Below are 10605 nucleotides of genomic sequence, written 5' to 3' on the forward strand. Positions count from 1 at the left end.
AAAAGTGAAAATATCGTTAAAATAAAGCAGTATTTTGCTTTCCTATATAAAACCATGTAACGCGAATTAATACATCATATTGGTGATTGGAATGTCAACCGCTTCACTCCAGGAAAACGTACGCTGCGTAGCGGCAATTTATTTCCTATACGGCGCCTAATGACAAGAAAATAAACAAATTAAGACAGAATTAAGTCGTAATCAAAATTTAATTCTTTTCAGTTGTGGATTTGTTTTCAAAAGCAATAATGTAATTAATCAAAAAACTTGCGAAGTGTAAATGTTTTTAACTTGACTACGTGACCAAAATCTTGCCTGAACGTCAGTTGGTCATCACTGTCGGGCTAGTCTTATTGAGAAGTGTTCTGAAAGAAGAAGATTATAGGGAGCATTTAATTAGGATCGGCAAACTCAACAGCAAAGATGAATGTGAATAATAGGGAACTGTATGTCTCAAATAGTTGAGCTTAATGTTTTTCATCGGAGGACGAGTTACTGTAAATAATTCGGCGACGCTTCGCGCAGGATGCCAGTGACGCCTTCTCATCTTGGAATTCCCACTTTCGAGATTCGATGTTTATGTTGAAGACTCCACCGAAAATTGGGTCTGAAAACACAGCCTACAACCTCGAACGAAGACGATTTCAAGCCTATTGTGTTCAGATTCTGCTTTTGACCCCTACATAAGAAACCACGGGAGGCATGGCAGTGACAGTATGTTTGTGCGAGAGGACGCGAATGGATGCGGCTGACAGTGATAGAGATACAAGAGCGCCGCTCGTCTTTTGATGTGTGTTACTGTGCAGTCATCACAACTACACGCAGAAGGTATTCAATCTCATGATTATATTCACAACTCTTCCAACCAATTGTCCGTCAATTTTGACGAAATCAATAACTTTTACGGGCGACGCCATATTTGTGTACACTCATGACAGACCTATTAGATGCATTTGTTTACTTATTTTTATAGATTGTTTTATTTTCGTTTTTATTACAGAAGCTTGAGTTATTATAGAATTGAAAATAATGCTAGTGACCACTGTAAATCAAATAAATTTTATCTAATTTCATAGTGGTGTTTTCGTTTTACATGTTCTCAGGTGTGAAAACTTTTGAATGAAAATCATGAATGGAATGAGTGATAAAAGTAGTACCAGTAATGTCAAAGTTCACGTATTGGCCAATCAAATCACTCGAAGGTGTTATGCCACATATGTGTCATAACACTTTGTTATGAAATACGTTTACGAAGTACCACGTGGGTAATAATGCACATTATATTCCAATAATGTCATGCACTAAAAATCACATTTACTCAATTAATTACAAATCTCGGAGTACAAAAAACGCACAAGAATAATTAATTAAAACCCAATAGGTCTGTAATACCTTGCGTAGTTTTCTCAATGAACTAAGCTGGCTTGCGTATGACAATTCGTCGTGGAACCCGAACACTACAAAAGCCTTAGCGAATGTTAAGTCATGCCTGTATAAACACCCTTTTAGGCGGAATCACACCGTTCATTGAAACCATGTTACTGAATGGGTGAGCTGCATTTATTGGCAGACAGACAGACAGACAATAGTTTATTTGTGTCTCACTTCTGTACAACATGATATACAACAGATATGAAACATATGTGAAAGTACAGAACCACTAAATGTGAGTTATGAGAGACAGTAGTCGTTTCAAATCGTAAAACCTATAAGCATATATAAGATGTAGTAAAAACATACAACTGGTAAAACATTATGAGTATAAAAGACGTTTCCTTCTCTGTAATATTAAAAAGCAGGTTTTGGCAAAATAATAAAAAATATCGGCACTTTGACATATCAGCATTTTTGCAGTATTTGTTAAATCATAAAAGTCCTCATCACGGGAATAACAAAACGAGAAAAGTTTTTCTCTAATATCCTTATATACATCACAGTGAAACAGTACATGAAACTCGTCTTCGACACGATCGGCACAATTGAAACATTTCCTATCTGTAACAGGTAGGTTTTCATATCGCCCAGTTTCCATTCTTATTGGGGCTACACCACACCTAAATTTGGCCATAGCTGATCGGTAACACCTAGGCATATTACAGGTAACAAAGGGTTCAGGGTAAAAGTCATGTTTACAGCAAAAAGCATCAGCTCCTGGAACCTCAAAGCCCGGCTCTATCTGTGAAGCTGAGATTGTGTCAGCGGCTATACCATAGACTATGTTTCAATATGTAAATATGTTTAATATTATATCTTGAGATGTTTCGATATATGTTTTCTGCGTCTTAATGGAGGAAATAAAGCAAATTCATCCATCCATTCATTCATAGTGTTATAGCCGTAGCCACTGTCAGGAGTTGACTGTAATAGTCACGTGACTTCAATGCTGTGTGTTCAAAAATGGCTGCCAACTATTTGGGAATATAAGAATGACTAAAAACGTAGATCTATTGAGAAGCATTTATATTGACTCATCTTGACTTGTTAATTACCCAATAAGGAAAAGACGCTCTGTGTAAAAGTACTCAATTCTTGAAACTAGTAGGAATGTACAAAATGCTAGTTACTCCTAAAAATGCAATTACTCATAAATAAACAGACATGTGAGTAAATACCCTTTTTCTTGAAATATTATCTGGAGCTCTGGAATGCAGCAAGATTAAATGAAGTCATCGGTGGCGGAAGAATGTTTTTGTAACTGCCAGTAGTTCTTCCCAGTTGCTGATAAAGATGTGCTTGTTAACGGCTCGGTGAGTACAGGTCCTACTTAATTCATGGATTTCTGTTCACGATGTCAGTCACTGAGTGGTGGTCTTCGAATTTCCGATCGCGATGGGATTTGAACTGCGGACATTATTGACGCCTAATCCACCGGTGAAGATCCGGGTTAGAACTGGTCATCGCCAGTCCATGCTTGTAAGAGGCGTCTAACGGGATCGGTTGGTCAGGCACGCTGACTTGGTTGAGGGCAACATGTCTTCGCATTCCGATTACGTAGATCCATGCTCATGAAGTTGGTCACTGGATTGTGTGGTCCAAACTCGACCATTTACAGACTGCCTCCATGTAGCTGCAATATTCCTAAGTGTGGCGTTTGTGCTAGGTTGGCAGTGTCGTGCGATTCGTTACAAATGGCACAACTGGCCATTCGTAGCTGATCTTGGAACTTCTCTGAAATGTCTGGTTTGGATACGAGGTGATACGAGGTGATACGTTCTAATACGATTTGTTGCGCCTGCATGCGATGTTGTCACGATCAGATCTCCAGTCGAGGCATACGTTCTTATAGGATTGTCCCGACTGAGTCCACGATTCGGTTGCGATCTGACACGATCATCACGATCGGGTCCCTGAAATTGGGACGATATGGTACGTGCAAGTACGTTCCGGAACGTTCATCAAGAACCGATGCACTCTGTTGCGATAGGATACGATTATGGTCGTGATCAATTTCACTATCACGATCGAGGTGATCACGAATTGAGCCACGATTGGATCCTGGGCGATATGCATACAGCCCGACTGACCATGGACTTAACAGTCAAAATATTTCTGCGATCAACACGACTGACCTCAAGATCTGATAGGATTAGCACGGATGCTCTACGATAAAGACAACAATTTCAATCGTGGCGCGAATCGTGATAGTGTGAGTGAGTGATTTAATTTTTACGCCACACTTAGCAATATTCCAGCTATGTGGCGGCGGTCTGTAAATGATCGAGTCTGGACCAGACAATCCAGTGATCAACAAATGAGCATGGATCTGCGCAATTGTGAACCGATGACAATGTGTCAACCAAGTCAGTGAGCGTGACCACCCGACCCCGTTAGTCGCCCCTTACGACAAGCATAATCGCCTTTTATGGCAAGCATGGGTTGCTGAAGGCCTATTCTACCCCGTGACCTTCACGGGCCCGTGATAGTGAGAACATAGTGAGTGAGTGAGTTGTGTTTTACACCACACTCAGCATTATTGAAGCTATGTGGCGGCGGTCTGTAAATAATCGAGTCTGGACCAGACAATCCAATGATCAACAACATGAGCATCGATCTGAGGAATTGGGAACCGATGACAAGTGTCAACCAAACCAGCAAACCTGACCACCCGATCCGCCTCTTACGACAAACATAATCGCCTTTTATGGTGTGAACATGGAATAAACAACAACAAGCAGTTATGCCCAGACACGTATAATTACTGACAGACCCGAAATAACTAACACATTGTGGAATGCGGCGTTAAACGACAGACAATACTTCTTTGTAGTGTTTGCCACGTTTTTCGGGAATCCGCGTGACTTTGGCTAATCTATAACGTATGACCATGTCGACATGTATGTGGATTGTATTCTGTCATTGAAGAAGAAAGAAGAAGAAGAATAGTTTATTAAAGTGTCACATGCTATATAAATCGATACACTGTGGCAATAAAAACAGTTATAAATAGCATCCGGCCGTTCGGCCTACGAGAATCATAAAGCAATTGCGCTCTTGACATAGATAGATAAAACATATTCTACATACAAGTTTCTGGAAAACCATGTACGCACGCACACAAACCCATGCATACTACCCTTTGACACACATATATTCAAACATATACTCGCACACATCACCCTAGGAGTTACACAGTCTCCTTCGATACATACGGTAAAGTCCTGCAGTCAGAGATTTTACCATATCCGATTGTTGTAAAATACAACACACACCAATATTTCCTCTTCCGGTCATGCGCAATTGTATAGTTACTTGTTAGCCTGAGGATGTGTAACAGTGACACTCACAGATCTCATTGTAAATGGCGCACACGTGATCTAGAAAGTGCGGTTGTCATAGCAACATGATGCCATCTGTATTGTTACGAAACTCTCAATCTCAACCAACAAAAGAGTGGTCGGAAGTAAAGGATATTCAGAAAAATGATCATTAGTTAAAATACGAATAACAACGTTGGAGGACAATTCACAGAGAGTCGGAGATGGCTAAAGTACATACGGACAACCTGATGTGACATATTTTGAAACACTCTTGGCGAAGCACCAAACATTTGTTTGAGATCTTTAACTCCCGCAAATCACCATACAGATTGTCTCATAATCGCTGAATCGCATTGTTTTCCTTCCGCCCAGTCCTTTATGCAATGCTGTTTAAAGCTCAAAACGAAAACCTCAAAACCTGAAAATAAAGAAACACTATATCACGAAGTGGTGTTTTCGGGTATGTTTCCCCAGTCAGTTCTGATGACTCAATCAAGTTATAAAGTTTCGTGGAATGTAATTAAACAAAACATACATCCAACGTTTTGAAGCTATCAGTTCTCTTCAGTTTAATGTGAACTTTATCTGCCCCAAACGCCCCAATTCGAAGAAATTAATCAAACTTGAATCGTATTTATTAAAACATATAAACTCCTTCATGTGTCACCTATTCATCTCCAGGGCACAAATATTAAGGTTCAAACACGTGTTTAATGATGGCTGCCAATTACTCTGACAACAAATGTTTAGGTAATGGTGATGTATTGAGTATCGTTGTTGTATTTGGACATCATGTGTGCATTATGTCTGGCACTGTGTGCATTGTGTCTGGCACCGAGTCTGGTACTGTGTCATTGTGTCTGGTACTGTGTGCATTTGTCTGGTACTGCGTGCATTGTGTCTGGTACTGTGTGCAAGGTGGTGACGTTTTGGTAATGCTGGTGATTACTTGGTGTATTGTGTAGTGTATATGTTTTCTATTCCACATAACACCTCAGATGATAAAGAAATCCGTTCGTTCTACATTTGAACCTCACACCGCCGACTGATCTGACAGAACGCGGCGTGATTTATTGGAATAAATGTCAGGGGAACATCCATTTTCCGTTCGTAAATTACATCTATAATAATTTTTAAGGAACTCCTGCTTCCTGCGTGAACCCTAGCTGGAACCGATCCACCTCTGTGTTAAACGACGTGTAATAAGCACATGTCTCGGTACTACGTGTTTCACCCCGTTACTTAGGCAGAAACACAGACACCTCATCGCCTTCTTTAAACCTGCTGTCACACTGTACCGCGTTTTCACGGCATTCTGAATTTTAGAGAGCCGTTAGATCGGAGAAACATTCTGAAAAACGTTGCACTTGTCTTTGAAATATTCACAAAATTGAGATGTCACGACCGGTGTGCTTACGGCGAATCATCGGGGCTTGTCTCGCTTAGTACAGCCTTTGAAAGATATATACATGTATATAGACCTACCCTATTACAATTCAAAAGGAGTAGGGTTTATACACCTATTTATCTTTCTAACGCTGAGAGAGACACGCCCCTATGGAGGCGTGGACTACGAAGCGCCCGTGGCGTAGTATAGCGGTCACAAGGAAATCTAGCTGGCGATTGACTGCGGTCTCAGCTAGAGTGTTCACAGCGCGCTAGGAGTTGCTGTGTATCTGCAGAAGGTATCCTGCGGCTGACGGCATGCCCAAGCGTTCGTACTGAGTGCATACGAACACCGTCATCGGTTACTACTGCCTTGTTTGGCGATTAGTGGACACAATCTGTCGAGAAGCTCACCGAACATGTAGGAGGGTACACGGAGGAGTAGTAACCGATTGGGTCTTCATACCCCAGCTCTGACAGGAGCCAATGATAGTGTCCATACTGCGACCTTCTGTCAACGCCCAGCCACCACCGTACCCAGAGTCTGCTACGCGTTGGGATCCCTCTCTGTCTCCGTCTCCGTCACCGTCTCCGTCACAGCATGCCAAAGGTGGACCTAACATTAACCAAGCTGCAGAAATCTGTAACAAGAAGGCAAAGAAGTCACCCATATCCCCACCCCCTCCCCAATGGCAAAATACTCTTGATGAATATGTGTACTAATTATGAATACAGAATGTCAAATGTTTTGGTGTGCATATGGCAGAGTGGAAGGAGAGTTTGTAAGGTTCTAAGGAATCCAAAGGAAATCCAAACCTATCAAAAGGCACCAGTACACCACCAACCAGACCTATCTATGCCACGTTTGATGCAGAAATAGTGAACGGTTTTTCAGTTCTGCTCCAGAAAAGAGCACAACCACCAATTTCAGTCACGTTCAAACTTATTTTCACGGAAACCACAAAAAAATAAATAAATGAAATTCACATGGTTAACATGTATACCAAGTTTCATAAAGCTAAAGTTTTGGAGGTCTGCTCGGGACAAGATGACATCATCATGGTCACAGCCCGTCACATTTCCGCGGAAACCGCAAAACACAAACTTCATATCTGCTTGAGCGTTGACAATAGCGTTGCATCGTCTGTATATGGCTTGGATGAGGCGACTGATGAAGGCCATAACAACTTGTGCCCACAGACTTCAGCGTTCAAGTGTGGCTCATTGCATGGAGACGATCACACCGATGTCGAACAGTGAGTAACCGGTAAAGCCTGCGACATCTGACTTTTCTCTGCCTCAAACGCCGAGGCACTGTGTCGGGACTGATTGGTCTCTGGTGACTGCCAGTGGTTTTCAGTGCAGTTTCCGCAGCCCCAGTGAAACAACTTTGCAGGTGATGACGGATCTGCCGATTTTGCCTCAGTGTTGTCACAGACGATCTTCTACTGCGAGGGCGGTCGGTTGTGTTTACAGTGGCTTGGACTCGTTGATGCGGGCGGTGTATTGTTCGAACATGAACAGAAAAAATATTTGCAGGATGTCTAGCAGTCTGGCCAGTATTCAGTCTTCCTAAAGCTTGATCCCACTGTTCCCTTGCTAATCGTAGCAGGTAGCTACTGTCGAACAGTGAAGGATTCGGTGTATGTTCGGTGGCTCCTCGTACATACATAGGGATGCCATCTCGGCATGTTCGTGCATTGTCATTTTCATGAAATACACACAAAAAACTCGTCCTGTCACTGCTTTAGTGACTGTGTTTTGACAACATGTTTGTTTTTGTTTCAAGTACAGAATCTGAAACCAAACATCTGAAAATCTAACACATAAACAGTGAAGAAATAATCAAAATTAAGATGAATCGTATCTGGCGAAATTTGTGGTAGAGTGACATTTCTTTTACGGTTCAGTATATATTAACAGTTTGTGGTGTTTTTTTTTGCAGTTTAAATAATGTCTTGGACATAGATACCTTTGATCGGATTTGTCTACAAATTGCTAACATCTGGAGGAATGGTGTCCTGTTAGGGTCCATGCAGGAAGCAAAGGCAGTATATGTCCCCAGTGTCCCTAGTATAGTGGTCTACCTTCAGTTGCTGGCAATGTATTGTGTGTATTTATACTGACATGGTTTTATTATGTAACATTGTAAACCAAAAGTCACTGTGTTCTGTAATCTGACTGGTTGAAAAAAATGATCAAATGGGATTTGATTACCGGAAACTGCAAGACTATTCGCTGCGTATTGACACGTAGAAACATCGCATTTTGGTGCGTCATCCACAGTGGTGACGTCATTCAAATCATCTTGCGACGTAACGTCAGAATGACGTCACAAATGTGCAGCTCCAGATGCTACCATGGGAACCAGATGAAACGACCAGTTGATGACACATCACAGCTGTACCCATACTCAATGTAAAGGGGTGCAGACAGTAAAACCCTTTGGTTTACTTTTTGGTTTACAATGTCGATAAACATCATGTGTTGGCTAATTTCCGGGTGTTATTGAGTAGTTGAAGCCCGGGAATATTTCATTTGAAACCTCCGGCTGCACAGCGTTAGCACCATCCTGGACCTGATGGACATGCATATAGGCAACGAGTGGCCCAACTTGCTGGTGTACATCAGTCATGGCGAAATGAGAGTGACAAGGATGCATTTATACCCTTTTTTTATGGGGCTGGCTCACAACACACTGACAACGCCCTGCAAACGCTGGTTAGGGCTGATCGGTGCAGTAAACGCGCCGCAATGCTCCTTGTAGTCGCTGTGATAGAGAAGTGAAATAGATGACGCTCCGTGTAAGCGCCGTAGACGCTTCATAAGGACGAGGTGGAGAAGCAGTGACATCCCTTAGGACTCAGTGAGGTCTCCACCGACTGCCACCGAGTCCGTACTGCATTCATATGTGTCCTTCGTGCGCGCCCACAGAGCACCTGTGGCGCTGTAGGAGAATGGATGATTGAGATGCCAGCGCGCTGCTGCTGCTGCTGCTGCTGCGACGCCACTAGGAGACCTTATTGCCCGCATCTCGTTGTTCTGCATTTTCATGGATGACGTGTAATGGCCGTGAGGTTGCTGCCCTAGCGTATACATTCGTTCCATATAGGTAACCTGATATTCGTTCCATATAGGTAACCCATCCTTTGTTATCAATGCATTTTATCACTTTCCGATTTGAACAAATGCCCCGGTTCCATTCGTAACAACAGATTCGATTAGAGCTCGTCAAGTCATAAGCGTATGTATGAACGAGAGAAATTATTTTGTGCTAATCTGAAATTGGATGTTGGCTTCAAAACAAAAAAACAACAACACCAACAAACAAACAAAAAAACAAAAAAAAAAGCCCAAACCCAAAACAAAACAAAACAAAAAAAGAACCGAAGTTATGACTGCGAAAGGAAGGACCAATGTATCTATGTTTTGTTTGTTGGTATATTCAAACTATGTGACGACTGTCTGTAAACGGTACATTAAGATCTGCACACATTCCAGCAGGACAATGTAGCACAGTTTCTGGCAAACAGCGATATTCCTCTACTTCCATGGCCTGTATTGTCACCAGATTTGTTCCCCGTTGAACACTTGCGGGATTACATCGGCTAACGCCTCTCACATCGCCCACAGATCAACACTTGAGAGTGCCCTGCAACAGGAGTGGATTGCATTGCCTCAAAACATTATTCAGAGACTTATCAGTTCAATGAGATGTTGCACAGCTTGTGTTGCTGCTAACGGTCCTCATACACGTTACTGACTTACGTTACAGAGTCAATTTTGACTCCATCTTTCTTTCATGGTCACCTTGATTAGAACTTCACTTATTTGCAGGATTGGTTCTTGTTATTTTTCTTGACCAATCATTGGACTACAAAAGTATGTAAAAATTATACCGATTGCTCATTTGTGCTCTTGGAAATCCAAACTAACACAAGTGGTGCCTTTTCAAAGATGTTCAGTATATGTTATTTTCCCTTCCAATTAGGCTTTTCTGCCATTGAGAAACCCCACATGAAGCAAGTATATATTTTTCATTGCATCTGTCATTCCATTGGGGTCTCCTTTTAAATTTAAAAGCAGTCACACACACACACTGAACTTGATATTTCTGGAATACTGCTAAAATGAATTGGACACACCATCAAACATAAAAGAGTGTGATGAGTTTATAAATCAGGCCCATGTAGCCTGTCTTCCGTCATGGATACACATACCTCGATGTCCCAGTGACGTGGGGCAAACAAAAACTGCTTGCTCGAACATGACATGCTGAGCACTGGGCATGAACGGGGAGTAGTCACAAAATAACGTTTAAGACTTGACACTAAGCCACAGGTGTACAGGATTACTTTTAAAGGCAAAAGAGTGTTTTCTACACGAAATATCACGGGATTACACTGTCTGGTATTGTGTTCATCTGGGGAACGGCAGTTATTGTATGATTTGTTTGATTGGC

Source organism: Haliotis asinina, chromosome 4 (assembly GCF_037392515.1).
Source record: "Haliotis asinina isolate JCU_RB_2024 chromosome 4, JCU_Hal_asi_v2, whole genome shotgun sequence".
NCBI classification, from domain to species: domain Eukaryota; kingdom Metazoa; phylum Mollusca; class Gastropoda; order Lepetellida; family Haliotidae; genus Haliotis; species Haliotis asinina.